We start from the raw sequence: 25,567 nt of genomic DNA, 5'->3' as shown, positions 1-25,567 counted from the left end.
TTAGCTTTTCTGGTAGGTGGTAGTGGTATCTTGTTGCAATTTCAGTTTGCATTTCTCTGATGACTGATGAAGCCTTATACCTTGTCATATGTTTACTTGGCCCTTCGAATATCTTCTTTTGTGAAGTATCTGTTAAAGTCTTTTTCCTCCTTTTTAAAAAAGAAAAATGGATTGCCTGTTTTTTTTCCTATTGATTTGTTAAAAGCTTAAACATATATTCTGAATCCAAGTTCTTTGTTGAATATGTGAATTGTGAATATTTTCTCCCACCCCTTTAGTTAGCTTTTCACTCTTGCTAGTATCTTTTAAGAACAGGATTTCCTGATTTTAATGTTTGATTTATGAATTTCTTCTTAGGTATTAGCCTTTTTGTGTCTTGTTTAAGACATATTTGCCTACTCCGAGGTCATAAGACTGCTCTCCTCCGTTTTTCTCTAAAAGCTTTATTGTCTTACCTTTCACATTTACCTCTGAAAATCATCTGGGAATGACGTTTGTGCACGATGTGAGGTAGGTGTCGAGATATGCTTTGTTCATATGGATATGCACTGGACCCAGCACCATTTATTGAAAAGACCACCCCTTTTCCACTGGACCACAGCATCATCTTTGTCATAAATACTGTAATCGTATATGTGCGGGACTGTTTCCAGACTCTCTCCTCTGTTCCATTGGTCAATCTGTTTAGCCTTGCACCCACACCTCAGTGCCTTAATTACTGTAGCTTTATTACAAGTTTTGGCATCTAGTTTTGATTCTCTTCTTCAAGGTTGCCTTGGCCATTTTAGGCACTGGCCTTCTTTTAGACATGTATTTGCTATGCCCCTTCCAACCCCAGGGCCTTTGCGTATGTTCCTTCCGCTGAAACACCTCTCCCTCCTCTCGTCTCCTGGTTAGCTCTTACTCTTCAGATCACATCTCAGCTGTCACTTCCACAGAGAAGCCTTCTCTGAACATCCCACCCAGGTCAGATGCCCGTGGAAGCTCTCACAGTACCACCTGCCTCTCAGTTGTAACATTGCTCACAATTCAATTTGACATCTATTCTTGTGGTTATTGGATCAATGCTCACTCCTTCTCTAGTCTGTTGAGCTCCACAAGGAAGAAGGCCATTTCTGCTTTACTTATCAATAGAGTCCCAGGGCTTAGCACAATTAGTCACTTAATCAAAATTTTTGAATAAACGAAGGAAAGAGTCCCTTATTTATGGCAGCCTGAGTGTGTATTCGTGTCCATGTGTGCCTTTGTGTGTATGTATATGAACAAAGCTTTTTGGAGTGTGTGTGTGTGAGCAATACAAAAACAGGCCAACTTAGGAGCAACAGATCAGAGGAGATGGAGCCCTTCACCCTTCTCCCGTCCTCCGCACCTCCCCTCCCCACCCTGCACCGTCCGGCACTCCCAGCGGCCTTCTTCTGAGCGGCTAGAGGAAGACGCTGGGCTCCAGCTGCCTCCGCTCGGCTGCCCTTGTGCAGTTGTCAGCCAGTTGTGCGCGCCGATTACTATGAATGCCACCATCTGGTACGCCACGCGGACATCATAATCTTTTCTTAATTACATTAGCAGCGCAATCAGTTACTGCATTACAAGGCCGGCGATGAGCTTTTAAATCTTGGTGGAAATCATAAATAATTGCACTAAGTACCAGGCGCCAGATGTGTGTGCCAACTTTGGTTGCACTAGATAAATAGTAACCTTACAAGAGTGTTCGACAGCAGGCGGTCCGGCCGGCCACCAGGCCACAGCACACCTGGGGCCCCGCTGCAGGAGGCCCCCACCGACCACGCGCCCGGAGGGAGGCAGGGAAAGGACTCAGAGGAGCCCTCCGGGTGGGTGGGCTCCAGGGAGAGAGGCGTTCTCAGAGCCAGAGCCAGAGAGGGCGCAGGAGGAACGTGGAGAAAGACAAAGGGAAAATGAGGTGGGTGGATGGCAAGGGAGAGGGAGAGAATGGGAGAGGAGAAGGCGGGAGGAGAGAGGAGAGAACAGGGGCCCAGAGAAAGGGAGAGAGACACTGAGATGGCGACAAAGAGAGATAACAGAGAATGGCTGAGACCCAGAGAGAGACAGAGACTAACAGTGTGAGTAAAAAGTCCCAGAGGAGTGGTGGGGCTGAGAGAACAAAGGGGAGGCCTTGTTTCAGCTGACCTTTCACTCTTGGCTGGCAGCCGAGACGGATCCCAGGGCTCAGCTCCTCAGGGCAGCAGACATATGGCCACAGGGCGGATGAGCTGTGGCCAGGCCTGAGGGGTCTTCCAGCAGGATGCTCGGGGTTCTGGGAAGGAAGCTCTCTTCCTTTCTTCTGTCCTTCTTTCTGGAAAGCCCCTGAGTCTGAGAGGGAGGAGGTGGGTCATCAAAGATCCAGAGGAAGCAGTTCTGGTTTGTTTAGAGGTGGCCACTGGAGCTTCTTTCGGCAGACAGAAGGCCCAGGATAGGGCAAGTCTCTCTGAGGGGGTGACTTTTAAGTTGAGACACGTACAATAAGTCACAGTTAGCAGGTGATGAGCAGGTGAAAGAAGGGGAGAGTGTTCCTGGGGTGGGGAGGGAGGCACACAACGTGTGCAAAGGCCCAGAGGCAGGAAGGAACTTAGCAAGTCTGAGAATCAGAGTGAGAGCAGATGTGGCTCAAGTAACGAGAAAAATGGAGAAAGGTAGGGAACTTGAGCTAAAATGGATGGTTAAAGATGTGTTTGTTTCTACTTACTCCTGAAATCTTACTAAAACGGACTTGTATGAAATTTAAAGATGTATAATCCACAGGATAAGGGCAACAGGAAAGGAGACAAAAGCAGACAAGGGTTAGTAACTAAATTTTGGAAGCTAGAAAGAAGAGAAGATGGATGGATGATTGTAAGTGACTTGTAGAGCAGGAAGGCTGGAATCTGAGCCTGCAGGGAGGGATGCCAACTAGCAGCAAACCAATTAGACCCAAGCACCTGGGAAAGGCTCAGGGATGGGAGGCTGGGAACTTCTGAAGGGGGCTGGGAGGGAGTAACATGCGAGGACAGCTTAGAGCCTCATTCTGCCAGGGGACCAAGCACCCCCCGCCCCCCCCCCCCCCCCCCCCACACACACACAGCTGAAGACAAGAAGTTTACCCTCTAAGAGGTTGACCATGAGGTGCTGGACTGGGGGCATTAGCTAAGCAAAGAGTGAACACCAGACCAAAACTGGTCTCCTTGTGCTCCCATGTTACCACAGGATGCTGGCCATTGCACTTAGGGCTGTCTCCAAGCCACTTTCTCCCTCCAGTCAGGCAATTGGAAAAGTCTTTTCTAGGAAAGCTGCCTGGCGCAAGGGAAGAGGTCTACAGAGACCATCAAAGGCCCTCCAATGAAAAAGCTAGTGTCTGCCTGATCCCCCTTGGGTGAGCCCCACCCATGTGCACAGAGCTTCTAGTCAGCTCTTTACCCAATACTTTGAAATACGAATGACAGTCAATCATCACCAGATATTTGCAAAAACCTCTGGAATGAAAGACAGAGACTAAAGATTCAGAAAAACAGGAAAAGGCAACTAAGAGGAAAGAGAGACAAGACAGGGAGCAGGGAAGCATTTAAATCAACACCTATAAATACTATCCTCTGAAAGATCAGAGAAGGCATTGCAGCCATAAAATAAGATTAGAATGCTCTCTATGTGTTTTTAAAGGGAATGTTGAGAGAATATGAAAGGATTGGAAGATAAAGTTAAGATAACACAGAAATTAGAATAAAAAGATACAGACAACTTTTTTAAATAGAAAATAAAATATGAGAGAATTAGAGGATCAATGCAGGACATTCAACATCCAACTAATTGGAGATCAAGAAAGAGAAGAAATAAAATCAATTCAGGAAGTCTAGACTGATGTTAATAGGTGTTCTAGAAAAGGAAAGCTGACAACAGAAAAGAGAACATTACCAAAGAAATAATACAAGAAAATTTCCCAGAATTGAAGGATATGAATTTCCAGATTGAAAGGTAACACTTCAGCCCAATGAAAAAAGACCCTCAGTTAGGCAAATCATTGTGAAATTTTACAACACCAAGAGTAAAGAGAGATCCTAGAAACTTCCAGAAAGAAAGAAAGTGGTATAGAAAGAACAGGAAACCAGAATAGTACTGAACTTCCCAATAGCAACTCTAGAAGCTAGAAGACAGAGCAAAAACGTGCAGTCAAAAGCGAAAATAATTTCCAACCCAGAATTCTGAATCTCACCTAGTTATCAATTAATTGTGAAAGAAGAATACGTAAATTTTCAGACGTACAAGATTAACAAAATATTAGCTCCTCTGCAATCTTTCTCAGGATCCTACCAGAAGACAAGCTACAGCTAAATGAGGGAGAAAACCAAGAAAGAGAAAAGCATAGGATGCAAGACACGAGATCCGACAGAAAGGGAGGGGGAGAAAACCTGGAATGATGGGAAGGAAGTGTGTCAATAAGATAGTTGTATACCAGGTACTTGAGAAAAATCACCCTGGGCTATGGCAGGAATATGGAAGGCCCCAGGAGGGCTGTGTCCAGAGAAGAAAAAAATAACCAATAGATTATCTGATGAGTTTCACCGTATTGGAAAGAGTTTTTTAGCTCACTGGCAGGTTTGAGGCTGAAGCGAATCATAACGAATCATATCATAGAATCATAAAGTACTAGGCAAATGAAAAAAACAAAGCAATGATTAACTCTGGAAAAAAACAAAAGTTATACAAGAAAAGAATGCATTAACAGTACACTACATGGCTCAGCTGTGACCAACATTTACATAGTCCAAACTTTTTAAATACTGAATATTTAATTAACAAAAATTGTGATGTAACTATGTTGGAAGGATGGGAAGAGGGGAAGTGTGTGGTATGATCTAAGAAAACTAAATCCTCATCTTTCTTACTAGAAAGTCAATATTCTTTTCTTCAAAAATGGGGAACTAGCAGCATAAACAGTTGCTTCGAAATACAAAGGCAAATAGCAAAAGAGATGGCTAACAGTTGAAAGTTGTCTCATGGAGGGGGACCCCTAGGATGTAGCAGGTTATAAACCTTATGCTGCTATTTGATTCTTTAAATCATGCACACGAACTTTGATATAAATTTTAAAATTCAATTAAAAAAAAAGGAAATCAGGAGACAGCTTGAAATGAGGCTAGCAAGGCGAACAGGCACCAGACCCAGCAGGGCCTCACAGGCCATCTTAAACCGCTGAGACTTTTCCCAAGAGTAACGTGGAACCATAGACGGATTTTCAGTAGGGGAGTGACAATGTCAGATCTGTTTTTCTAAAACAAGACTGTTTCCAGTTGCAATTTAGGGCTGACCTTCTTCCTGAATTACCCGAGACTGAAGTATGGAGAGATGGCTTGCTCTCAGGTTAGCTCCCCAATCTGGGGTCGTCCTGCCTTGCAAAGCTCCACACAGGCCGTGATCTGGAAGGCCAGGTGCAGATCAATGGGCGGGGGGCTCCTTAGCAAACGGGAAATAGAGGAACGAAAGCTGACACGGCCTCCCCGCCACCGCGGCCCCCGCCCAGCGCTAACTAGAGCTCAACCACAAAGCTACCCTTGTTTCCAGGAGAGGGGCCATGTGGGGTCAACCCAAGAACACAGTGGGACAGATTCCTGCTGAATGACTTGATTGGAAACAAAATTATTTTAGGAGCTGTTGTCATTCTGGTACATGTTACTAGTCTTTCGATAGGAAAAAAAACACAAAGCACTAAATATAGAGATATTTCATCACTATATATCTTTTTATGAAGATTGGAAAGTTAGGGGCAACTTCACAATATAACATTACAGACATTTTGGTCACTGTTCTCTTTGGTGACCGCATGCCTGGTTTGTTTTTTCTTATGCTATAGGTCATTTCCTTTTCTCTTTTGCGGGAATTCTTTTAAATTCTGGAACGTGTCAGACACCAACTATATTCCCATGAAGCCAGGACACATCAGTGAACAGGTCTGGTCCAAGACCGAGTGTCTCAGCAGCATTTGGACAACCTGCTCCCAGGAAGTCCGCTCAGAGGGTGGACACGGCAAGAAGACTCCATGTGGTTCTTTTTTTTTATATAAGACCGGCACCTGAGCTAACATCTGTTGCCAATCTTTTCTCCTCCTCCGTCTCCCTTTCTCCTTCTTTTTCAGCACTCAGGTTCGTGCACAGGACTCGCGTGCTTTTAGCCAGTCAGCGGTCCCTGTGCTACCTGGAAAGTTCTGCAAAGAGTGTGGTCCGCTCCCCTCCATCTGCTTTTTCTGCCATTTATGGGAGAGGCAGTGGTGAATGTGCACACGCAACGTGGGACCCCAGTCCTGTCACTTTCAGCCGTGTGACCTTGGGCAAGTTGTCAGTCCTTCTGAGCCTCAGTTTCCTCATCTGTAAAATGAGGATGATGATAGAACATAACCCGTGTGGTTACTGTGAGGATATACAGGATTAATATATATATCTAAAGCACCCAAATTCCTTGCTATCATGGGATTAAAAAATGTGTATAGGATAATCTTCTGGAAAAATTGGAAGAAAAAGACCCTCAAACAACTGGGCCATTTAAAGTGCTCCTGTCCAGGCTTACCTCACCTGTTCTGAATGAGACAGCTTTCGCCTTTGCATTAAAAAAAAATTTTTTTTCAGCCTGACCTGGGTTTGAATCCCATCTTTGCCACTTCCTAGATGTGGGGAAATTGCTTCCCTTCTCTGAGTCCGTCTTTCCTGGAGGATAATGTGAACAGACTCCATCTCCAATGGGGTTGCCGTGGGGGTTGAGTAACATGGATCGCATGGAGCTTCGTGCCTGGTGCTGCATACACAGTTAGTGTTCAAGAATGTGCCGAGAGAAACCCGTCACCCCACTGCCGGTGTTTCCTTCCATGAGGAGGGGCCTCACCTGTGCAACACCCCAGCCTCAGTTCTCACGCAGTTCTCAGTGCTGTGGCTTCCCCACAGGCTCTTATGGGTCACACACCCCACCCTGTGGTCTAGAGCTGGCTCTGGAATAATCGCGGCCCTGGATTTTAGAGATCCAGATCACAGCTTCACTCTCAGAAGAATGGCATATTTAATTAAGGCACAAATGAAAAGGAAAAGAATCTGCTAGAAAGAAATGTGTTATCTTTATAGAGAAACAACTCAAAATTATCGCAAACCCAAAAACTGCAGAAGGAGTAAAGGAAGCCCGGTCCTTGGAGGACTCCATCTCTAAGAATTAAGTTGTCCAGAAAATCGGGGCATACCGAGAAAAGTACACCTCAGACTAACCATCGGATCACGACAGTGGAAGAAAGGAAATAATTAAAAACAGCCCGATTAAGTGGAAGAAGAGAATGATTAGACCTTGGGACCAGGCTGGAGGATAGGAGATGGCAAATGTGATCCTGAAGGCAGAACAGACTGATATGAAAGGAAGAGCAGACCACAGCATCAGAGAAGGGGGCCATGTCTTAGCTGTTACTACAGCAGACGTGGTGACTGGGGAAATCTACCAGAGGAAGAGAAGCAAGATCTCAGAGAGGAAACTGGAAGGATTCTCCCCAAGGGAACCACATCCAGGACACCACTGGGAGATGGCCTCTTAAACACGCATACACACACACACACAAACACACACACAGAGTATGGCATTGGAGCAACTCTCCCCTTGGGTACGGAGGCACCTAAACCAAGGAGTTACAGAGAATCCAGGTGGGTTTGAGAGGGAAGAGGAAGAAGTTCAGCACAAAATACTACAAGCATCAGAAGGTGAGCTACAGAACTATTGTAGCTGGAGATCAAGTCATTCCTGTGCCCCTGAGAGAAGCGCCTGATAAATCCAAGGAATTAGGACTTTCTAAGTGGTTCACAGTCCTGGCTGCACATTAGAATCACCTGGGGAAGCTTCGCACCTCATTGATGCTTGAGCATCACCCCAGATCCAACAAGTCAGTCAGCATCCGACTGATGCTCTGGGCGGGGCTTCTCAAACTTGCACAGGCACAAGAATCCCCTGGGGGGCCTGATAAAACATGGATTTCTGGGCCCCACGCTCAGTTTCTGATCAGGAGGGTTGGGGTGGTGCTTGAGAATCTTGAATTCTCACCAATTCCCAGGTGATGCTGAGGCTGCTGCCCAGGGACCTCCCTTTGAGAGCCACTTTTTCTAAGGGAAGTCACTGCAAAGATCAGACAGATGAAAGGAGGGCCAGGCAGGACAGTGACAGGCGGAGGTTGGCCGAGGTCAGATGCTGGGTGATGGAGAACATCTCCTGGGCACGTTAACCAATCTAGGAAGTGAAGACAGGGCAAGATTTGTTTGCTCAATGGATGCTTTTAGCATCGCTGGAACTTTCTGATTTCATTCTCTCTCACTCTGGGAGACACCACAAGACAAAAACAGTGCTTTCCTGAAAGGAGAAAGGAAACACACTGGGGCGTCAAACCGCAGGCATCTACCTCACAACTGCAGAAAAAGACAAAGTAAAAGTCTCCTCGGGGCCTGGAACATTCCAAAGCAAAGTTGGTGCCCTGAGAAGCACGCAGTAGAGATCTTGATCCTCACTAGGACCCCAGGGGAGCAGGTTGCAGAGGCTGCAGTCGCAGCTTCAGTTCAGGGACCTGCTGAGAGCAGCTTTGCAGCAAAAGCGAGTGTGGAAATGAGGAAGAAAGATTCTCCAGAACAGTGGTTCCCACGCTTCAGTGCATATTATGACGCAGAGAGCTTTTAATCTGCCCCACGTGTAGGCCACAACCCAGGCCAGTTAAATCAGGATTTCTGGGGGTCGTACCCAGGCATCCACATTTTATAAAACTCCCCAGGGGATTCCAAAGGGCAGCCAAGTTTAAGGACAGAAGCTTGCTAGTCAAAGTGCGGCCCATGAACCAGCAGCCTGAGTATTACCTGGGAGCTTGTTAGAAATGCTGACCCTCAGGTCTTCCCCTATCAGAATCAGAATCAGAATCTGTTTTTTTTTTTTTTTTGGTGAGGAAGATCGGCCCTGAGCCAACATCTGTTGCCAATCTTCCTCTTTTTGCTTGAGGAAGATTGGCATTGAGCTAACATCTGTCCTGTCTTCCTCTATTTTGTATGTGGGATGCCGCCATAGCATGGCTTGATGAGTGGTGCATAGGTCTGTGCCCGGGATCCGAACCATGAACCCCAGGCCGCTGAAGCAGAGCGTGTGAACTTAACCACTATGCCACGGGGCTGGCTCCAGAATCTGCTTTTTAATGAACATCTCTAGGGACTCGTGTGCACATAAATGTCTGAGAAGCTCCACTCTAGCAGGCGAGTTTCTTAGGCCTAAGCAGTTCCAAAGCAAGAGGCGTTGGCACCAGGAGCTGAGGCACAGATCTGAAAACACCAGCTGCAAGATACTGTGGAGGCTGTGGCATTAGAGAGAGCCCACATTTGGTTACTCACTGGCTTTCCAGAAACACGAGGCTCTGTGGGATAACGCGGGAGGGAAAGGTGATCTCAGGTGAAATTTACCAAATTGTCAACAGCGGCTGCCTTCAGAAGAGGGACGGCAAAGCAGGAATCGTGAGTCTTTGTTTTCTGTACAATTTGCATTTCCTAACTGTGAGTGTGTGTGTGTGTGTGTGTGTGTGTGTGTGTGTGTGTGTTTTGGGAACCGGTAAGGATTATGTTGATGTGGGATTAGGGGATATTATTTAACATTTCCTTTATTAAAAAATCTAATAAATGGTATTTCTTAAAAAGCAATATACAAGACAAAAGCTGTTAGAAATACCAAGATGAATTTGGCAAAATCACAATCTTAATAGGATACCTTAATATTATTGCCTCGTTTTGTCTTTGTCAGATCAAGTAGGCAAAAAGAAATAAAAATATGGAAGATATGAATAATTTCATTAATAAGGTTATTTACTAGATATATTTCAAAATATGTAATCTACATACATAGACTACACAATCTTAATACTATTCCACTTAGCATTTAAAAAAAATAAAACATTTTTCTGGCCCCCAAAGAAATGTTAATATCTTTTAAAAGGTAGGAAGGGGCCGGCCTGGTGGTGCAGCAGTTGAGTGTGCACGTTCCGCTTCGGCGGCCCAGGGTTCGCCGGTTCGGATCCCAGGTGCAGACATGGCACTGCTTGGCACGCCGTGCTGTGGTAGGCATCCCATGTATAAAGTAGAGGAAGATGGGCACGGATGTTAGCTCAGGGCTAGGCTCCCTCAGCAAAAAGAGGAGGACTGGCGGTAGTTAGCTCAGGGCTAATCTTCCTCAAAATAAATAAATAAATAAAATAAAATAAAAGGTAGGAAGTTTAAGCCGCATGAGGGCAGAGAGTACCTCTGTCTTGTCACCGTCGATCTGCAGTGCCTACCACAGTGGCTGCAATAATGGAGGCACTCAGTAAATATTTGCTGTTGGAAGGAGGGTATATTTTCTCACTTAAATGCAATAAAATAAAAAGTTCATAACAAAAGTTTGAACAAATAAAAAGCTTAATGCATTTGGAAAACAAAAGAAATTCTCCCTCAAATCATCTTTAAAGTCAGTCTAATACAAATTGCAACTCAATAAGATTTTCCATGGAATTTTACAAGCTGATTCTAAAATTAACATGGAAGAGCAAATGTACAGTCACATGTCTCTTAACAAGGGGGACACATTCTGAGAAATGCGTCTTTAGGTGATTTCGTCATTGTGCAAACATTGTAGAGTGACTTACACAAACCTGGATGGCATAGCTTACCACGCATCTAGGCTACATGGAACTAATCTTATGGGACAACTGTCATATATGTGGTCTGTTGTTGACAGAAACGTTGTTATGCAGTACATGACTGTATGTGAATTGACGAGATAAATATTTTAAAAAATCTATTTTTCATTCTACAAAGTTCATAATTTTATAAAATTATAGAAATTAAAATGGTGTGATATTGGTTCAGGAAAGGACAATTCAATTAACAGATCATAGAATTGAGTAGAGTTCAGATATATCCTGTCCATTGATTTATTAATTTAAATAAGATACATGTCAAATGCATGAGGAAATTATGCACCATTCAATAGATGATACTGGGAAAATTTGGCTCCAATTTGGCAAAAATAAAATTCGGTCCTTACTTCACGCTATGCACAAGGAAAAAGTTCCAGTGGCTTAGGGGCCAGCCCTGTGGCATAGTGGTTAAATCCACCATGCTCTGCTTTGGCGGCCTGGGTTTGCAGGGTTGGATCCCAGGTGTAGACCTACGCCACTCGCCAGCCATGCTGTGGCGGTGACCCACATACGAAGAGGAGGAAGACTGGCACAGATGCAGATGTTGGCTCAGGGCTAATCTTCCTCAACAACAATGACAAAAGTTCCAATGGCTTAAAGTCCTGCAAGCAAAACACAAAATAACTGTGTTAGAAAAAAATATAGAAGAACGAATTATCAACTTGGGGTCTGGGCAGCTTCTTAGATAAAGCACAAAAACTAAAAGCCATGAATGCAAAGTTTAATAAATTTGATAACACTATAAACCATAATTCTTTGTGACAAATGACACCAGAAAAGTTTTTGAAAAATGATAAATATGTTAAAAATATTGACAATCTATTTAACAGACAAAGGATTAGGATGAAGAATAAAGAAAGAACTCGTGTAAGTCAATAAGGAAAAGACAAACAATCTAGTAGAAAAGGGACAAAGGACATGAACAGGCAATTTACAGAAAAGGAAACACAAATGGTCAGTAATCATGTTTAAAAAGATGTCTCACTTCACCACTAATCAGGGAGCTAGCTGCAAAGTAAAATAAAGAGATACTATCTCTCACTCTTTGGTTTAGCTAAGTTTTTCATGTTTGAGCATAACAAGTGTTGACAGAATGGGGGTAATAGATTCATATAATACAAGAGGAATAGAAAATATATATGAAAATGTACATAAAATGGCATTCCCACTTTAAAGGGCATTTGAGCAGGACCAAAATGAAAAAATGCACACCATATAACATGACAATTCCACATCTTTGCTTCTACCTTGGAGAAACACTGGCACATTCCAAAGGCAGCTTGCCTGTGATCTTGACTGCAGCATTCTCTATAATAGAAAAACCTGGAAATAATGTGTGTCCATCAAACAGAATGTGGTTGAGTAAACGACATTAAATCCATACCATGCAATACACTGCACTAGTTAAAATGAATCAGCTTGATGGGTAGACATTGACAGGAGAAGATGCTTATTACTGACAGAAAAAAGAAAGATGCAGAATAGTATATACAATGTGATATTCTATATGTTAAAGAAATCTACAGCTAAACAAACTATATTTTCTCTAAGTGCATACATATAAATGCCTAAAAAATCTGGAGTGCCATTCAACATGGCAAACTGAGATGATATGGCACCCCTTTCTATTATCACCTAGGATCTTTCTAAGAATCCTGCATAAAATATTCCACAACATTTTCAAAATATAGACGTATTCATTCTCTCTCTCTCTTTCTCTCTCTTTCTCTCTCTCTCACACACACAGGTACACATAAATGAAAATGCCCAGATGTGAAAAATAAAGAGGGATATTTTAAAAGATTTTATTTTTCCTTTTTCTCCCAAAGCCCCCTGGTATATAGTTGTGTATTTTTAGTTGTGGGTCCTTCTAGTTGTGGCATGTGGGACACCGCCTCAGCGTGGCCTGATGAGCGGTGCCATGTCTGCACCCAGGATCCTAACTGACGAAACCCTGGGCCACTGAAGCAGAGCGCGCAAACTTCACCACTCAGCCACGGGGCCGGCCCCCAAGAGGGATATTTTTAAAAGCCAGAGTTGTAGGTGTACAAACTCAAGTTCAGTAGCCATGAGGTGAGGATATTAAATATAGAATTAGTTTGTAGAAGCTTTAAAATAATGCAGAACTAAATTTCCAGACGAGACTAACATGGACAATGCGGCAGGCAGTGGCTATCAGATCCCTCAGCAGTTTGGCAAAAGGGCATGTAAAATTATTAGACTTTGGTATCAAGCATGCATTATAAAAATTTAAGCATGACTTCTGAAAGCAGAGAAATAGATGTCAAAACTTGCAAACCATTGAGGGAGAAGAAAGGAGGGGAGTGAATAAAGAAATCTGATCAATCAAATAGAAGGCAGAAAATGGAGGACAAAAAGGATAAATAAAAAGCACAGCAAACAGAAAGCACAAAATAAGATGGTAGAAATATATGTTAGTATTCAAAATAAATATAAACGGTCTAACCTTGTCAGTTAAAAGACAAAGAGGCTTAAATTAGGGGAGGGGAGCAAACAGCTATATACAGCATAAAATTATGTCTCAGAAAGATCGAAAATAAAAGAAAAGAAACTGTTATGTCAGAGAAATTTAATCAAATAATAATTTAAAAGCTGGTGTAGCTATATTACCATCTGGCAAAACAGATTCTGAGGCGAAGGCACTAACAGAGACGAAGAGTGATATCGCATAATGATAAGAAGCAATGAACCTGCAAGACATAAGAATCCTAAACTTGTATGCACCTAACAACACCTCAAAACATATAAGCAACACATTACTGAAATTTCAAGGAAAAGCACACATATCCACAATCATAGAGGGAGATTTTTAACGTATTCTCTCTTCTTTATTTGTCAAGCAAATGAAAAATAAAATTAGTAAGGGTAAAGAAGATTTGAACAACACCGTCAACAAGCTTGAACTTATAAAGTTGTTTAGAACCCTGTACTCAAAATTTACAGGATAGTCAATCCTTTTAAGCATCTAAGGAACGGCTATAAAAATAACCAAGTACTAGATCAGATTAGTCTTTGAAAACTCCAATATCATGCAGACCATATACTCTGCTAACAGTGAAATAAAATTAGAAATCAAGTACAGATAGATTGCTGAAACACCTCATTAATTTAGAAAATGAAACAAAAAAGTAGCATATTTTAAAAAACATATAGGAAGCAATAGTGACAGAAAAAAAGTACTTTAAAGGGATGGAAAATCAATGAGTTAAGCATCCAATTCTGGTAGTTGGAAAAGCAGAAATTAAGTAAACTCAAAGGACAATAATAAAAATGAGGACGAAGAAAATAATAGCAATCAATTAAATATAAAACAAATTAACAGTAGAGAAGGTTAAAAAAAAAAGAACCTAAATTGGTTCTTTACAAAGATTAATAAAACATACAAACCTCTGGGATGATTTATCAAGAAAAAAGAGTGAAGGCACCAATAAACGATATTAAGAATGAAAAGTGTGGAGGGGACAAAGCTTCAAATATAATAAATTAGAGGAGGATACTAAAAAGAATTTTGTAACAATAAATTAAAAATTTGAATGATTTCATAGATAAGTGTAATTTATAAAACTGGTCCAAGAAGAGAGGATAAACCTGAACAAATCTTTAATCATTAATAAAATTCTATCAGTATTTTCGACCCCATCTGCAAAAACAAAACAAAACAAAATCATTGGGCACAGATGCTTTTATAAATGAGTGTTATCAAAACTCCAGGGAATAGCAAATCTTTATTCTTTACAACAGATTCTAGTGAATAGAAAAAGAGGGAAAGCTCCTTAACGCATTTTATGAAGCTGTTGCAACCTTAATACCAAAACAGACATGGAGGCTCCAGGACTAAGACAGTCTATGAGCATAGACGCGAAAATCCGAAATACAATGTTAAACAAACTGAGTAATAAGTGAAAAACAGGGCAAAACATTGTAACAGGTAGAGATTATTTGAGGAATGCACGGACAGTTTAGCATTTAAAAATATTAATGTAATTAGCCCAGCACTATATTAAAAGAGAAAAACCATGTTATCATTCAACAAATGTGGGAAAAGTATGTGATCAAATTGGATGTTCATTTACGAAAGTTATCTAGAGAACAGAGGGGCTTACTTGGTCCCATAATGGGTATTTCTTGGTCACAGGGTACAAACTTGCAGCTGTAAGATGGATAAGTTCTGGGAATCTAAGATACAGCATGGTGACACTGTATTGCATATTTGAAAGTTGCTAAGACAGCAGATCTTAAACGTTCTCACTACTACCCCACCACCAACACAAAAACAGAAATCATGTGAAATATACATGGTAACTAACCTTATTGTGATAATCATTTTGCAATATATATATGTACCAAATCACCACATTGTACACCTTACACTTATACAATGTTACATGTCAATTATATCTCACTAAAGCTGGGAAAAAAGTAAAGTAAAAAAGAGTTGCAATACACATGATAATTAGTGAATAGCACAAAGCATTTCTATTAAATTTAGAAATAAGTAAAAAATGATTGCTATCCACCACTTATATTCAATATTGTACTAGACAAATACAATTAATAAGATAAAAAAAGATATATGGATAGGAAATGACAGAATTGTCATTATGCCCAGTTAAAAAAAAATCATTGCCTACATTTGAAAAAAGCCCAAGAAAATCTACCAACAAACCATCAGAATAATAGCATTAGGCAAGCCTGCTAAATACAAAATTCATATACAAAAATTGACTGCATTCCTATACACTAGCAACAAACAGTAAAAAAATGTAATTTTAAAAGAGATACCATTCACAGTAACAAAATCTGTAAGATGTGCATGAACCTTAACAAGAAAATTATAAAACTTCATTGAAGGATATAAATGCCCTAAATAAATGGATAGATAAGTCATTAGTGGATGTGAAGGCTCAGTATCATAAAGACGGTAATTTTCTCTAATTTTATGTGTAGATTCGATGAGGTTCCATTCCAAAACATCAAGGGAGTTCTTGTCCACAGCCGCAAAGGGCAAGGGATGACAGGTACCGCCAAGGCTACTTGGTTGTTTAAGCAATCAGAGTTTATTGATAAAGGGGAACTGAACAAGGAGCGGGGATAAAGAGGAATGGAATAAGGAGCAGGGAAGCAAACAACAAATGGGTACTTGAAACATCCACACTACAGTCAGCTGGGGAAGTCCCAATGGTTTGTATGGAGTGGGGGTGCGAGAGCGCCAGTTGTCTGGGTCTGGGGCAAAGCATCCTCTCCTCAGTGAGATTCCCAGTTGTTCTATGCTTGTGATGCCCTTTTATCCTAAGGTTCTCTGGGTTCCGCCTCAGGGTTTCAGACATTTAGATGCTTTCAGTTATTTCTTCTTGTTCCCATGGATGCGATGTTTTTCTCTTCTTGTTCCCATGGATGGGATGTTTTTATCTTTTTGTTCCCATGGAGGGGATGTTTCTATAGTCCAGTCAGGTGTCCACTGGGGTAGCCAGCACAGACAAAGAACATGACGCAGGACATTTTCTTATTAATTTGTGCCTTGGGGTCAGGGTCGAAGTGGCCATCTCCAGCTCTGAGCCCAGACACATTCTTTCACATAGGCCCCAGATCCCAGTGTCCCTGGAAGGTGGGGAGGTCAGCGAACTCTATACAGGAGTTTTTCATGGAATTTGATAAGCTGATATCCAAAGATGAATAGAATCAGCACGGGTCAAAAATAGCTACTTTTTTTGGTATGTATGTAAGCTGATGTATTCTCATGCCAGATATGAAGACACATTTTGAAACTCGAGTAATTTAAATAATGTGACCTCAGTGCCAGGATAGACAAACAGATCAAAAGAACAGAAAAAAGAGCCTGGAAACTGACCCCCATGTATAAGGGTCTGGCACGAATGGGTGGCAAAAGAATGGATTCTTCAATAAACAATGCTACAATATACGATAAAGGAGTGATTGAGTTAGAATATTGCCATTGTTTGAAGCCCTAATGAAGTCATGGATCTAGGCACATCCATGGTCGTTATCGCAAAAATGATGTTGATGCCATACACCTGTTGATGGAAATACACAAAATCCTGTAGGAAGTTTTCTTACCAAATGTCAAACCTGAATCTGATCAAGTCCCTAGACTGACTGATTGACAAACTAACTACTAATTAACAGTTTACAGGAAACACAGGGCAGAGGAACAAGTGAAATGACAAGACAAAGATGCACTCAGGAAGACGTAGAATGTGGGCATCTTTACAGAACCAAGTCTAGTTTCTTTAATAAGTAAATTTCAAGGGGAAAAAAAAGAGGAAGGAGATGCTTATATAATAGAGTTAGAAAACGTTCAACCAACTGCAGTGTATGGACTTTATTTGAATCCTGATTCAAATCATATGCAAAAGGAAATTATGATATAATTTGTAGAAATTTGCTTATTGATATTAAGGAATTGCATATTTTTAGATGTAATAATGTTATTATGGTTAAAAAGAGACCTGATCTTTTAAAGATTCATGCTCAAACATTTACGATGAAATTATACAATTTCTGGCTTCAAAATAATTCAGGAGAGAGAATGACTGGAGGTATGGAGGAAATAAGACTGGCCTTGATTTGATCATTGTTGAAGCTGGGCGATGAGTACATGAGGTTTATTATCCTATTCTCTGTACTTCTGTAAATGTTTGAAATTTTCTAAAATAAGTTAAAATGGGAAAAACAATGCTGAAATGATTTGTTATCCATATGAGGAAAAAATAAAATTAGATCCCTCCCTCACATCATATAAATAAATAAATTCCAGGTAGATTAAAGACTAATTGTAAATTGCAAAATCTTGAAACTTTTAGAAATGAATATAGGAACACATGTTCATGACATTGGGGTGGGGAGGATATCCTAAGCAAGACAGAATAGGTGCTAACCATGAAGGCAAACATTGATAAATTTGAGTACATAAAAATAAAATGCTTGTGTACTATAAAAGATACCATTAAAAAAATGAAAGACACCCAACCACAAACCACAACCTGGGAGAAACTCTCTGCAACAAAATATTCCTGTCCTCGACATATAATGAACTTTTACAAATCAATGAGAAGAAAAATGGGAAAATGGGCAAAGGCTACAAACAGGGAATTCCAAAAGAAAACCTAAACTGTAAATAAATATGTGAAAAGCTCTGCAACCTCACAGGTAATTAGGAAAGTGCAATTAAAACAACAATGAGAGGGGCTGGCCTGGTTGCATAGTGGTTACGTTTGGCACGCTCCGCTTTGGTGGCCCAGGTTCACGGGTTCAGATCCCAGGCACAGACCTACACCACTTGTCAGCCATGCTATGGTGGCGTCTCAAATACAAGATAGAGGAAAGACTGGCACAGATGTTAGCTCAGGGACAATCTTCCCCAAGCAAAAACAAGAAGATTGGCAACAGATGTTAGCTCAGGGCCAATCTCCCTCACACACACACACACACAAAAGCAACAATGAGATACATTTCACATCCATGTGTCAACAAAACTTAAAAACTGGATGATACCTAGCGATGGAGAGGATGCAAGGAAACAAGCGCTTTTATGCAGTGCTGCTGGGAGTGTAAACCGGTACAACCACATTGGAGACATTTTGATAATACTGGACTAGTCAGGTTGAAGGTGCACATATTTGTGACTTGGCAATTCCACTTCCACATATCCACCCGAGACAAATTTTCTCCCAGGTGCCTAAGGAGACAGGGATTAGAATGTTTATCATGGACCATATGTAATAGTTTAAAAATGGAAACAACTGTACCTTAGAAAGGAAATGGAAAAATATTCATATAACAAAATACTAGCGAGCAAATAAAATGAATAAACTAGATCTATGTGTATCTACACGAGTCAATCTCAAAATCAGGTTTTAAAAAGATATGGACAGTACGCTACTATTCATTGCAACTTAAAACACACAAAAGAATTCTAGGTATTGTTTGTGGATATCTACTTATGTATATATGGGAAGGATACCCACCGATTCAAAGAGAGTGGTGTCCTTGGGGACAGAGGGTGAGATAAGCAAAGAGCGGGGACTCCCAAACTCTGATGATGGTAAAATGGATATGTGTTATAGCTGTAATATCATTTGCTATCCTTTTCGTATATTTGAAATATTTCATAATTAAGATTCTTTTTTAAAGAAAATGCATTGGTTTAATATCCCCAAAACATTATCCTTGTCACACATTAATTAAAGATGATATGGTTTTTCTATCTGGGAAACCTCAGATAATTAACTGAAAAATGCTTAGAACTAATAAGAAACAGTGGCTACCCCTAGGGGTTGAATTAGCGAGGTACTGTCACTTTCTAATCTTCTAAATTGTTTGAATTTTAAAATGATGAACATGTATTACTTTTACATTCAGAAGACAATAGTGATATTTCCACTTTGAAAATTAAATAAAATGGAGGGGCAAAAAGTCAAAAAACTAATCAAGTGCAGGAAGGTAGTAGTTTGTAAAATAAATGTGGCAGCCATAAAAATTCACAAAGTAATATTGGAATAAAAATATAATTCAAAAAAGCGACCCGAATGATTAAATAACAAAAAATTGTGCAGACATATGAAGAGAACCGTAAAGCTTTACATACAAGGAGACTTGAATAAATGAGAAATGTACAAGAATAAATGAGAAAACTTCCAGAATGGGAAGAGTTGATGCTCTGCAGGCGTTAATTCTCCTCGACGCACTCATACACATTGCAGAAATGAACTCGTTCCATCCATTCTATCTTTAGAAACCAGCACTTTATGCTTAATGACAATTAATGAATATATTTCCGTATCGCTATTTTGCAGCAGAATTTCTTAATCTGATCTGCACACACTCCTAGGAAGTGCAGGGGGTCCTTAAACTCACGGAAATTAAATGCAAATTTTTCTGTATGTGTGAATTTTTCTGGCGAGGATATCCACAGCTTTTAGGAAATACTAACGTGGCCCATTCCGAAGAAAGACTAAGAACCACTATTATTGATCTTTTTTTTTTTTTGGTAACAGCTTATATACAGTATATAACGGTATATTCATATAATATATTCATATACCATACAATCTATTCACCCATTTAAAGTGTATAATTAAGTGCCTTTTAGTATATTCACAGAGTTGTGCAACCATCACCATAATAAGTTTCAGAACATTTCACCCCAAAAAGGAGCCCCATAGCCTTTAGCTGTCATCTCTTAAACATCCATGGCTCCCAATCCTAAACAACCACTAATGTGCTTTCTGTCACTATAGACTTGCCTTTTCTGGACATTTCATGTAAATGAAAGCACACAATATGTGGGTTGTTGTGATCAGCTTCTCTCACTTAATATAGTGTTGTCAGGGTCCATCCATGTGTAGCATGTATCAGTACCTGACTCCTTTTATGGCTGAGTAATATTCCATTGCATGGATAGACCATATTTCCTTCCTTCTTTCATCAGTTGATGGACATTTGGGCTGTTTCCACCATTTGGCTATTATGAATAATGCTACTTTGAACATCTGTGCAAAGTTTTTGTGTGAGCATATTTTTAGATGATCAATAACCCTCTGCATTTCCTTTTCTGTCAACTATTTGTTTAGATTCATATTTCTCAACCCTTTTGCATTATTAACTCCATCGGGAGAAAATTTTAATTAGCTAATTAAATTATTTAATTAAGGGATTATTTTAATTGCTGCCATTATAACATAATTGATAATATTATTATAATTAATGTTTGTTTAATTAACCAAATAAGTTTAATTTCTTCCGAACAATAGAAATTAAATACTAAGGAATAAGAATTGAGTTTGGGGGCCAGCCCTGTGGCATAGTGGTTGGGTTTAGCATGCTCTGCTTTGGCAGCCTGGGTTCGTGGTTTTGGATCCCAGGCACGGACCTACACCACTTGTCAGCCGTGCTGTGGTGGTGACCCACATACAAAATAGAGGAAGACTGGCACAGATGTTAGCTCAGGGCTAATCTTCCTCAAGTGAAAACAAAGATTGGCAGCAAATGTTTTAGCTCAGGACAAATCTTCCTCACCAAAAAAAAAAAAAAGAAAAGAAAAGAATTGAGTTTGGAGAGCCACAAACCATTGTAATATCTAAGACTTTCTGCCCCCTAAGAAATAATTTTGCCCTCTTAGGGGCCATATTACATCCTCTGGGAATTCATGCTTTAGAGCCTTTGCACATTTTCCTCCTATGGGGTTGTCAGTCTTATTCTTTTCATTTTTTAAGAATGCTTCATATGTTAGAGAACCTGCCTCCTTATGATATGAGTTGCAGATAACTCCTCCCAGATTGTAGTTCCTGATGGTTTTTGCCTTACAGATTTTTTAGAATGTAGTTGAACTGATGGATTGTTTTATGGCTTCTGGGGTTTTGTCATACTCAAAAAGGCCTTGGCTATTCCGAAATTATTAAAAACATTCCCCTGTGGCTTACAGTTTCATTTTCCACATTTAAATCTCTGATCAACCTGAAATTTATTTTCGGGTAAGGTACACATTTTTTTCCCCCAGATGACTACCCAGTTATCTCAAGACGTATTGATCATTCTATTTAGTATTTGAAATACTAAATACTGATTTGATATACTAAACTACTGTGCATATTTGGGTCTAATTCTGAACTTTTACTCTGTCCCACTAACCTGCGCACATATGCAAGCAGCATCGCTGCACTTCTACTTACTGTCGACTTATAATCTGCTCTACTGTCTGGTGCCCTATTTCTCCCCAATTTATTGACATTTAAAAATGGATCTCCTATTTTGGTTTGTGTATTTCTAGCTGAACTTTAGAATCAGCTGATTTCACTAAATGATACTGTTGGCATTTTGGTGGGATCCCATTACACTGTAAATTAACTTAAAAAGAACGGACATCATTATTTTGAGTCGTCTACCCAAGAACATGACATAACTTTCCCTTTTTAAAGTCACCATTGGTAACCCTCAGTATTTCAAACTTTTATTCACATATATATCACACACTTCTCATTATGATAACATAGTATTTTAAGTATCAAGAGTGTGTAGGTGGGTGTGTATATATATATATCCTCAGTAGTATTTCAAAGTTTTATTCATATACATATTATTATTTCTCATTATGATAAAATACTGCATATTTTCTTTGTAAGGAAGATTAGCCCTGAGCTAACAGCTGTTGTCAATCTTCCTCTTTTTACTTGAGGAAGACTGGCCCTGAGCTAACATCTGTGCCAATCTCCCTCTATTTGGTTGTGGGATGCTGCCACGGCATTGCTTAGTGAGCAGTGTATAGGTCCACACCTGAATTTGAACCAGCCAACCCCAGGTCACCAAAGCAAAGTGTGTGAACTCAGCCAATACACCACCAGGCTGGCCCCCAAATACCGCATATTTTAGGTATCAAGAGTGTGTATGTATATCTACTCTTGATTCTTCTAATTTTGTACTCAAACACATTACTGAACTATCTTATTTTTATAATAGTTTTTCAGTTGAGTCTCTTAGGTTTTACAGCTAGACGATCACACCATTTCATCTTTTCATCTGCAAATAAAGATAATTTAATGTCCCACTTTCTTATTTTCATACCTCGAATATTGTTCTTTAATTACATTGGTTATGTCTTTCAGAACAATGCTAAATAATAGTCCAATATAGTAATATTGGACACTTTTTTTATCCTGACTTTAATGGGAATGCTTTTAGTGTTTTTCCCATTAAGGATGATGCTGGCTTATGGGTTGAGATGAATCTACTTTATATGTTAAAGAAGTAACTACCTCTTCCTATTTTATTAAATGTTTTAAAAATTAAGAATAGATATTAAAGTTTGTCAAATGCCCTTTCAGTATTTATGGAGATGATCTTATGATCTTTCTCCATAGACCTATTAATCTGATGAATTACATTAATAGATATTTTCCCAACATTTTATTACAAAATTTTTCAAACATATACTAGAGTTGAAAGAATGTCACACCGAACATACATATATCTACTGCCTACATTCTACCGTTAATATGTTATTATTCTTGCTTTATCGCATAATAGATAATAGATTTTAAAATATTGATTTTAACAGATTTTAATTGATTCTATTAGATTTTAAAATATTGAACCATTCTCATTTTACTGTAATAAACACTTGCTCAAAGTGTATTAGATTTGTTTTTAAACATTATTGTATTTTGTTTGCTATTTTAATTTGGACTTTGATATCAAAATTCATAAACGTATGAACATGTGATGTGTGTACATCTGTGTGTCTTTGTTTGCCTCACAAAAACAATTTGAACATCAAAAAATTCCTTAAGCACTGGAATTATCTGTCCCTTAAAAAACTGGTAGAATTCCTCTGTAAAACTGTTTGGGATGGGTTATTTTTCAAGAAGGTAAATCCTTAAGAGCATTTTCTATTTCCTTTAGAGTAATTTGTCAGTTTATTATTTCTTTCTCTTCTAGAGTCAGTTTTGATAAATTATTTTTTTCCTCCTAAAAATATCAATTTCTTCTGGTTGTCAAATGTATTTGCAGACAGCTGGGCAGAACGTCTCTTACAATGCTTACAATGATCTATTTGTATTTATTTTCCTATTGTCATGATTATTTTGTGTATTTTTATTTTTTCATTTTTTGATTAGGTTACCAAACCACTGATATATTCTTGTTTTTCTCCCAAAGAACTAGCACCTGGATTTGGTAATGCTATTTTTTCCCCCTCTTTTCTAAGTCATTGTTGTCTGCTTTTTTATGATTCCTTCCATCTGATTTTTTTAGGTTTATTCTGTTTAACTTCTTGAGTTAAACACGATGCATTTCTGTTCATTCTTTAATTATTAATATACATATCAAAGGCTATGAATTTTCCTCTGACCACTGTTCTATCTCCATCTCATAGGTCTAATAGTTAGGATTTTCATGACCACTATTCTCTAAACACTTTGAAGGTTGGGTTTGATTTCTTCTTGACCCAAGAATTGTTTGAAAGTTCTAAATTCTATGAGCAGAAAAGTTTTTTTGCATTTGAGTACTGTTACTAATTTTTAGTTTCACTGCCTTGTGATCAGAGAATGTAGTCTCATTATTCCTACCTTTTTCTTTTTGAATTAATATATGGTCAATTTTGTGAATCAATAGGAGCAGTTGAAAGGAATGTGCACTTTTAACAGTCAGTATGATTACATAGTAGACACCTCATTATGTCTTTAGATGTCTTATATTATTACTTTTCTATGGATGTGTCATTAACGTAGGTGAATTAAAGCCTCTAACTACTAATTTGTCTCTCTTTCTTTCTTCTTGTATCTCCTGTTGCTGAGTGCACAGATATGCATAATTGTGTTTTCATTACGAATTGTAGCGTTTGACATTATAAATTGCTCACCTTTGTATATCATCTTTTTTTATGGCTGAGAATACCATTGAATCACAATTTATTTAGTTACATTGTATTGTTAGGTATTGAGGTTTTCCTAATTTTTCTCTCATGTGAAAGAATCCTATTAATTTGAAGAATGCAAATGGTATTTCATTACTATTTTGATTTGCATTTCTCAGTTGGTGTTAAGATTTATGATTTAATATTTTTGATTATTTGCATTTATCTATTAATGAATTATTAATGTTTATAATAGCTAATAACTGGAGATAACCTAGATGTCCAACAATAGGTTAGATAAATAAATTTCAGTATATTAATATAGTGGAATGATAATAGTTATCATTTATTGTACTTTATATATATTATATCATTTTATCCCTATAACAGTCTTTTAAGGTCAGGATTACCATTTTCTATTGATTCTAAGATTAAATTTTTATATATCAACCTACCTAAAATTGATTGCTTGTGTGTCATAGTTTAATTGGCAGTGTTTTTTTTTCTTTCTCAGTGGCAAAAAAAAGGTAATTCTCACAATTGATGGTATATTAGGGTCAATGAAATATGCTATTTCCCGTTTCATAGACGGTAGTGCTGAATGTTAAGGATGTTGAGTAATTTGCCCAAGGTCAGCCAACTTAAAAATGCCTGGAAGCATATAGATCAAAATGTTCAAATGGTTCTCTCTGGGTGGGAGGATTATAATTACCTTTTTTTCCTTTTGCTCATTCATATTGTATTCTTTCTTCAATATGTACATATAACTTTTATAATAAGAAAAAGTGGAATTGCTTTAAAAAAATGGAAAAAATAAAGTTCAGATCCCCAGTTCACATTCATCAAAATAAATCCCAGCTAGATTAAAGAATTAAACATAGAAAATGAGATCATTCTAGTTATACTGAAATTGTGGCAGCACTGTAGTTTTTTAATTATCCCAAAATGTTTCCTGAAAATCAACATAGCAGTGAAAGAAAAAAAGTCCACAGACGATCTCTTCAACGAAGCTGGGTGAGGAAGACTCTCCATGAACTCCAGGTTACGGGTAAATGTGGCTGAACTACTGAGAGGACCAGGACAGGATGGCAGCTGTGCATCAGGAGCACTGGGAATGGAAAGTGGACAATTGATGGACACAGACCCCAAAATCTCTAAAATATCTGCATACCCAAAAGGAGAAAACTCCATCCCAAGTGGGCTCTGGGCAAGCGGATCTGATAGACATTGACAAAACTGGGATGTGTCCTCCCACACTCCAAGTTGTGGGTGAGTACAGAAAAGGTGATGCAGAAGGATGAATCCTATTAGGGGTCTAAGTCTTTAAGGACTTAACAGATATCCAGGAAAGACTCACTTCCAGATGTTAAACCCTGAAAGAAAACTGCTGGAAGCAGACAAGAAATGGAACAAGGAAGAAACACTAGGGGGAAGTGAGAGAAAAGGCTTAGATAATAGGAAGGAAGTAGTTGAGAGGCAGC

Source organism: Equus quagga, chromosome 1 (assembly GCF_021613505.1).
Source record: "Equus quagga isolate Etosha38 chromosome 1, UCLA_HA_Equagga_1.0, whole genome shotgun sequence".
Classification (NCBI taxonomy): Eukaryota; Metazoa; Chordata; class Mammalia; order Perissodactyla; family Equidae; genus Equus; species Equus quagga.
This window is presented reverse-complemented; position numbering follows the sequence as displayed.